The following is an 8,736-nucleotide window of genomic DNA, read 5'->3' on the forward strand; positions in this document are numbered from 1 at the left end:
TCCCCTTATTTGTTATATTAATTAAATAAATCTCAATTTATACATTTCCTGTTTTTGTTCATGTCCATAAATACTTAAACATGCTTGAAATTAAAACGAGCTTTTAACAGTGAGGTGCTAGTTTAATTAATCACAATAGAGCTAGTTAAACATGCAACAATGTGGTAATTCAATTAATGTAATTTATAAATATCCATTAAAATATCAAAACTGCAATCTAAATTAGATATTTGGCAGCACAAAAAACTTGTCAAACACAATATTTATTATAATAATTGTAGGCAGACAGGAGACAGAGCTGATGGAGGTTCTCAGTCATCGAAGGATGGCTGAAGGCTTTCCAGGAACAGGAGATGTGGTGTTGTCTCCTCTCTCTATTCTGCCAGATGAGCTGATAGGTTACAGGTGTGTGAGGACATCCTCATGCTGTCATAACCAGATGACAGGAGTTATCAGGTGATCAGCCAGGCTAATGATGAGATGCAGAAAGAAAACAAATCCAGGACAGTGTACAACAATAATCTGTGGTGTTGCTCACCTTATGTGCTCTTATAGAGTATTAATGTGTGCCTGCCTCATGGTGTAGAGTCCATATTTTGCTGAGTGTCCTGCAATAATGCAGGTTATTAGTTAATTTACTTTTGATAGCAAAAACAAAATATTTAACGTAAAAGTTATTTACCAGGTGAATCAGCTCACACGTCACCACCAAGTGTCACAGGGCCAGAATCAATAGCCTCCTTCATGATGTAATCACATACTTATTTAATTGTTAATATCTTAAAAAATCTGAAATGTTTAAATTTTTTTACCTTCAGTTCACTGAGCTTGCACCGTCACTGAGGTGGAAGCTGGAATCAACAGCAGACACCTCACATCTTGGTCTTTTCAGGGGTGTGGACGCTGCTCTGGGACTTTCTGGAAGATGAATTTCCATCATGGTCCCCGTGGGTCACCAGACACACTGCGGCTGTGAGCTCTATTCTGGCTGACTATGTAAAAAACAAAGTAGCAGCACATTTATAAATGTTTAAAAGAGCATAAAATCACGTGAAACAATAATCTGTAAAACAAATTTTAACTAGAAGGTGATAATAAAATGTTTACATAGAAGATTATTAAAAATGATTCACCTTTGCTACGGGTAAGGTGTCACGTCAGCCTGGACAAGTGCATTCTTGCAGCTAAATCAGTCTGACAACCAGTGTCTTGGGTAGATTTAGCCTGAAAAAAGAAATAGAAGCACATTGTTGTTGGAGTTTATAAAGTCAGATAATATACAAAAGAAACTGTCCTATATAGGCGCTTTATAACATTCCTAGTGTGTGATCGTTGTTATAACGTAAAAGTCAGTCACATATGATGTGGAGAGCCTGAAATGCGACCTCCTGAACAGAATTCCTCACAGAACCGGGTCACAAGCTGGATTTCAGGCTGTAATGCTGTCTGTCAACTAGCGCTGTTAGTTAGAGCCACTGTTGCAGAATTACCGACTGACACAAAAGCAACCCGAATCCTCTGAGCCTGACAGTCATGTGGACCGTTCTGTTGGCCAGGGCTTCGAGATATGTTCTGATTCGCCGCTGATTCTAACCTTACATCCCGTTCGACATTTTGTGAACGTGACAAATTAGCCCGAAGGCAGTGCAGGCTGATATTAGCTAAATGGAGTGAACCACGTCTCTCAAACTTTGCATTTAGTTAGGAAATTGTCTTTAGAAGATGTTAAAAGTTTTATTTAGCTAACTCACCTCAGACTGGAGCCCGCCGTGGTGGGGGAGCAGAGTCGGTGGGCTGCATCTAAATCGTGGAAGAGCCACGGTGGGCACAGCCTCCCTCTTCAAACGGAGATGTGCAGAATTGCGGGTAAAATGCTGGTTGCAAACTACAGCACTAGGCGGGAGCTGAATGTTTTCCAGACACAGATTGTGCGCCATCACTGGCGCCTAATTTCTAAGTCCAGCGGAAAGGAGTGCAACCCCACAGAGCCACCGCAACCATACTACACTACACCTTCTCACCATACTAACACGATATGGAGCACTAAACCCGAACTACTTTCTTAATAACACTAACAGCCAAACACTAACTAAACTACAATATCCAACAGCCAAACTAACACTAAATAAGTATGTATAACACTAAAAGCTACGCTAAAGACAAGGATATGCTAATGCTATATGCTAATGCTGAACTACAGCTAACCTGCTACACTCGCTTGCAAATCCAACTCCCAACTCGCCACAAGGCGTGGCCGAGATGCTCGTTGCTTTTATAACTTTGACACAGAGCTGCTACGTAGTACTCTACTGGTTTACGGAGTATCTTACTCTTTAGCCATTGGCTAAAATTTATTCAAAATGAGTCAAATTCTATGTTTTAAGCTGAAGGTGGCGCAATACTGTGGTATTAAGCAGAATTTTTAATTTTTAAAGAAAATGCACCAAAATTCTAAAATAATGAATACACACATTTAAAACACTATTAGACACTCATTTATACAGTTCATCAGCAAAAAAAAAAAAGTTAATTTAGACGTTACTTGCTCTTTAAAGCTTCTTTCTGGAGTATTTCTCTTATCCAATGCCACCATCTAGTGGCTGAAAAGCGTATCACACAAAACTGCAGTTCCTTTGTTTTTTTAATCAGAATCAGAATCAGAATAGGTTTATTGCCATTGTCAGTGAACAAACAACTCACAAACTAGGAACTTGCTTCCGTACTAATGTGCTACATATAACATGAATAATAAGATTAAAAATAGAATAAAATAGAATAAAAAAACTAGAATAAAACTTTCAGCGATAAAAAATGGCAGGTAATGGTAACATGGCCGATAACATGATGTTGTGTCGAGTACAGAAGACGAGCATGGTTGTGTGTTTATAATCTGTTCACAAGTCTAACGGCAGATGGAAAGAAACTGTTCTTATGGCAGGAGGTTCTGGTCCGGATGGACCGTAACCTCCTGCCTGAGGGAAGCGGCTCAAAAAGTCTGTGACCCGGGTGCGAAGGGTCAGCTGCTATCCGACCTGCACGCCCCCGAGTCCTGGAGACGTACAGGTCCTGGAGAGATGGAAGGCTGCAGCCAATCACCTTCTCAGCAGAGCGCACAATGCACTGCAGTCTATGTTTGTCCCTCACCGTGGCTCCAGCGTACCACACAGCGATGGAGGAGGTGAGGATGGACTCAATGATGGCCGTGTAAAACTGCACCATCATCTGTGCCGGCAGCTTGGCCTTTTTCAACTACCGCAGAAAGTACATCCTCTGCTGGGCCTTTTTGAGCAGGGGGCTGATGGATGGCTCCCACCTAAGGTCATGTGTGATGGTGGTTTCGAGGAAGCGGAAGGAGTAGGGTTGTCACGGTAACCGGTATAGCGGTAAACCCCGGTAAAAAAGTTGACAATAAAAATAACCGTCCAGTTTTTAAAAAACTATATTATCTCGGTGGGTTTACCGTGGCCGCGGTTTCGTCGCGATGACCCTTATCAGCCACCGTCGCTTCAGCTGAAGTTCCTGCGGCGCGCACACGCACTTTTTAATTTGCAACGGCACCAAAACTTTGAAGCTGAAATAACGGCCGAAGGAGGAGACGGCAGCGCCCAGGACATCCATCAGCCCTCAAAGAAGACTGAATCGGAAGTATGAGCATATTTTGGATTTCTGAAAATGCTGAGGGACAGTTAATAGAAGACTGCTATCCCGTTTGCAGAACGTGCAGGAAACAAGTGTCTGCAAAAGGCAGCAACACTTCGAATCTAATGGCACATCTGCGTGACCATCACCCACGTCTCTACAGCCAGTGCAAGGTAAGTTAACATTAGCATTTTAGCTTAAATGCATGACGCGAGGACTTTTGGTTGAGGGAGAATGCAACGAGTCACTATATACTGCAGCCGCAGCGTCCTCTGCCAGCATTTAAACCGTGTCACGGACACCCTGTTGCTGGATGAAGCATCTTATTTGTTGATGATGAAGAGAAATATACAATTAGTTCCTTGTCATTGATTTGTTTACTTATTCAATGCCATTTATACTTGAACATTTGGATTTGATTACATAGTGTAGTAGTTATTTTAGTAATTTGTTTAAAGTGGCTATTTATTTTAAATACATATTTTTTTAAGGTTGACTTCAAGTCAAGTGCGGACTGGAGTTTTAGATTTTCATTTTGATAATGAAGAAAACAAGTATATGAGAAAACAAGTGGTGTTTCTTTGATTTGTTTACATATTGTTTATGTTTCGAATGTTTGGATTTGTATAATTTAAACCTGCACTGACTACTGTAACATGCTCCAGAAAAATAAGCTATTTGTTCCTTTACTTGTGAAAAGTTGCACTTTTGCTAAGGCTTTGTGTTATTTTAGGTTTAATAAACACTGTTAAACCTTTTCAAAACTATTTCTGTTTGTGTAGAACAGGACTATCAATGCTTTCTGAACATATGCAACACCGTTTAAAAAATACCGCGATAATACCGAAAACCATGATAATTTTGGTCACAATAACCGTGAGGTTAAATTTTCATACCGTGACAACCCTAGGAAGGAGTCCACAGTGGTGACGGGGGAGTCAGTCAGGACGAGGGGGATAGATGGGGCTGTGATTTTCCTGAAGTCCACAATCATCACCACTGTCTTCTGAGCATTGAGCTCCAGGTTGTTGCTGCTGCACCAGTACACCAGCCATTCCACCTCCCTCCTGTAGGCGGACTCATCACCGTCAGTCATGAGCCCGATGAGGGAGGTGTCGTCCGCAAACTTGATCAGTTTAACGGAGCCATGGCTCGAGGTGCAGCAGTTTGTGTACAGGGAGAAGAGCAGAGGAGAAAGTACACAGCCCTGTGGAGATCCTGTGCTTATTGTCTTATTGGTGGAAACATTCTTCCCCAGCCACACGCACTGCCTACGGTCTGTCAGTAAGTCAGTGATCCACCTGCAGGTGGAGTTGGGTACGTTGAGCATGGAGAGCTTGTCCTGGAGCAGAGCAGGGAGGATGGTGTTGAACGCAGAGCTGAAGTCCACAAACAGGATCCTAGCGTAGGTTCCCGGGGAGTCCAGGTGCTGCAGGATGAAGTGGAGGGCCAGGTTGATGGAGTCGTCTACAGACCTATTAGCTCTGTATGCGAACTGCAGAGGGTCCAGGAGAGGGGAGGTGAAGGACTTGAGATGAGGGAGGACCAGATGGTGACCTCACGTTTCTGTTTATTAATGTGTTTCTGTAGCCGACAAAACAGAGCTAAAACATGTTGTTTTACAAGTATTATTCTCATATCATGTTGTGTTTTCATATATTTATATTTTAGAGACTTACTTGTCCGTGAAAAGTTCATCAACTCTGCATCAGCCGAGGTATTCGTTAAATTTGAAGCATGTAAGCGGTAGTCTAACACTATTGGTTAGTTCTGGTCGGCGCTCAGTTTCCTATTGCACGGAGCTCTGCCGGGCAGGGGGCGTGCTTCGCAAAAAAAATAAATAAATAATGACGTATTGCTATCACAGTACATAATAAGATAATCACTTTTATGGATTTCTGACAAATCATACATCATTTCTGAAAGAGGAAAACTCCGGAAAGCAGCTTTAAAGGATACAATTACACCATATTATGGAATTAACTGGTTGTGGATCTGGAAAGATCAGAGCTTTGGATATGGAATGAATGAAGCAATAAAGGAGTGAAACAGGTGGGTGTATCTACCTACAAAGGCAAATCTATGGTCAGCTGATACCTCAGAATAGGAACCATGTAGATTATTTACAACATAAATAAATGTTTTATTTATTTTTTTATTTATTTCTTTAAATAAAAAAATGTATTTGGATGAGAGAAACTGACTTTCACAGAATGCAAAAAATATAAATAAATTATTAAAACTAATCACTGATTTGGAGCTAATTGATGGACCAACATATAAAAAACTCCCACTATCCTCTTTGAACTGAGTCAGTTCATTGGAGAAATAAATACTTACATTAGTCTCCTGCTCGGGGGCCGTTCTATGCTAATGTCCCTAACTATGATGTCACAAACAGGGGCATTTTGAAACTGCTTGTTTCAGGCACACACTTCCTGAAACCAAACACTGACAGAAAAGGAATATAAAGTTTTTTATTCACATTTACATTCACATCTACCAAATTAGCTAAGGTAGTCCTGACTCTCACTGGTCTCAAGAATATAAAATTGCCTGCAGAAAATATGAAGGACGCCCCTGGAGGACAAAATAAGTTTGACATTTCTTGTGGACATTTCACATGGACAAAAATATGCACCACTGTTCTGTCAATATTGGCATTTTTCTGCATTTTGCAGCCTCTCTTTGTTTATCTTGTTGCTTTTCCATGAGTGAAGATGACTTGGCCAAGATTTGTGCTGTGTAATGAAATGACGACCTTTTGTAAGTGAGGGTACAAATGGCTGCATCAACAGGACTTTTCTATACACTACAAGACAACTCACTGCAATTAAAATCAGTGAATCACACGTTTACCTTAACTATTGGGATGCGGGCCAATACCTTGTCAGTAACAACATTTTTAGAATTAAGTTACATCATTATGTAACTGTCTAAAAAATAAACATATAGATCACACATGTAAGGATGTTCAACACTGAAGAACTACTGTTTACTGTTGACATGACCTTTATTATGGACTTTGCTGAATAATTACTTCATTAACTCATTATTGATTACTAATCAAGTCATAGTGTTGGGAATATTCACATTAAGTTTTAAAACCGATACCCTACATCTTTATTGATTACAAATTATGTTGCTAAAATATACAGAAATCAAAGTATTGTTTATAATTTTTTGAAATGTATCATTATGATAGGTAATTAGATTTATCCCATATTACCTTAAAGGACGACACACACAGAGAGAGAGAGATTATTTGTAATGTCCATGTGGGCGAATCAACATGCGAGAAGCTGGACTCAACCAGCCCCCCCTCTGCTCCAGCCTCAGCCTTCTGCTCTTACCAGCTCTGCATACCCTCCACCAAGATGTTTGGTAATTAAATGTTAAGTAATATTTAATCTCCATAACCCTGGAACCTGAAATAAACACACATGACAACAAGGAAGACATTTTACCCTGAGTCTCCAAAATATGGAGAGTTAACGCAGAGAAACCTCCTCCGAGGCTTCCCCACGTCACTCCCGTGTGCTCCTAGTTCGTCGGGGCTTTATTCACCAAGGATGGGGGAGAAGGCGGGCCTTCTCAGGTTACAGAGGTACAGTTCAGTTGGAAACCCACAATCAACATCTTGCTCAACCTTTCATGAACAGCAACAGTTGGTAAAAACAGAGATTCATGAAGTGTTGATAACACAAAATGGGCATCTTTTAGGCCTCAAAAATGTACAATTATAAAAATACCCAACACATTATTTCCTCATTACTCAGTCTGCTCTCATAATTTTTTATTGCCATTGAGTTTAAATGTGCTGCTTTCACTTCCTCTGAAAGAAAATGTCATTGCTATGTCTGTCTGGTCTGTTGTTAAACATTTAGCATTGAGTGTTGTGACTAAGTTTAAAGAATTCAATCCATTTATTTTACAGTCCCACATTAGAACAACATGAACTTCCCTTACTCACTAAAAATCTATGTATTTCCACTTATACAGAAATTTTACGTTGAATAGACTTATGTTCAGCCGCATGAGAAACTCAGAGTGACAGATTATAATCAGAAATATTCATTAAAAATGGGATTTTCAGTCAAACACACCTTTAACAATGTTCTAACATAGTAAAATGTATTGTGGAGGGGAAAAAATTCAAATATATCATTAAAGAAGTTTTCATGCATTTTCTAAAAAAAATGTCAGTCAATATCACGGCTTGGTGCAAAACCAACACACTTTAACTCATTACTTGTACATTTAGCAACAGCACACCGCTGGTGTGAGAAGTTCTCCGCTCAATGACATCAGAGAAGGAGAAACAGCCGGCTGCTACAACTTCAGCTTTTGAACAAACTACCAGAGTCCCACAAAGGAAAACACCATTCGAAGTTTGGATGTAAACAGTGACTGGTGTTTAGCACTATCTCAATCAGTCCAGCATTGTGGGTTTCTGGCTCCGGCAGAAGCGCCTTAGAGAAGATGAGTTTTTCTTTTTGCGTTTAAAACCCAGCCTGTTTGTAGATTTGTTATAACAGCTTTAATTTCAAAAGACACAAACAATGCATCAAACAAACACCACTTATTTCAGACCAGCCATGATAAACACACATTTGCGTAATTATGAGCAAGTATAATTCAACTGTTACTTCCTTTAATGATAAAACTGGTGTTTTGCTCTCTCCCGTTTACTGTGGCATTTGTGTTCCCGTATCTGACAGACATGGCCTAATGGTGACAGCCCAGGGGGTGAGAGTTTTGTGACTGTGTTTGTGTTTACAAGCTAGCTTGTTTTGCAGATTTGACATTGCAGCTTTATTATTAATCATCGCTGTGAATTTTTCACTTAACATATGTATTACCAGAATAAGAACTTTGTGCCAAGTTACATTAACTGATGCTTATGATTAATATGTTACATCACAAACACACATTTTTAGTTTGGTCCAAATTAAAACAGAAAAGGACATGCAAAAAACTGTCAGAGTCAAAAAGGATTTAAATACACTTTAGTTTTAGAAATAAAGTGGAACGGTCTTTAGTTTCCTGACTGTCATCAACATCTGATGTCTCAAGTTTTCCCGTGGGTTCTCTTTT

The 8,736-nt window shown here is 39.9% G+C and overlaps 1 long non-coding RNA gene across 1 annotated transcript; it reads right to left on the bottom strand.

Moving 5' to 3' along the window:
• Window positions 1–245: 245 nt before the first annotated feature.
• Window positions 246–725, bottom strand: LOC129154619 (uncharacterized). The gene is made up of 2 exons (XR_011520932.1): window positions 539–725; window positions 246–469 (listed from the first exon to the last, which is right to left on the bottom strand). It is a non-coding gene; the product is annotated as an uncharacterized lncRNA (long non-coding RNA).
• Window positions 726–8,736: the final 8,011 nt, after the last annotated feature.

The sequence above is a fragment of the Nothobranchius furzeri genome, chromosome 6, assembly GCF_043380555.1.
Source record: "Nothobranchius furzeri strain GRZ-AD chromosome 6, NfurGRZ-RIMD1, whole genome shotgun sequence".
Taxonomy (NCBI): domain Eukaryota; kingdom Metazoa; phylum Chordata; class Actinopteri; order Cyprinodontiformes; family Nothobranchiidae; genus Nothobranchius; species Nothobranchius furzeri.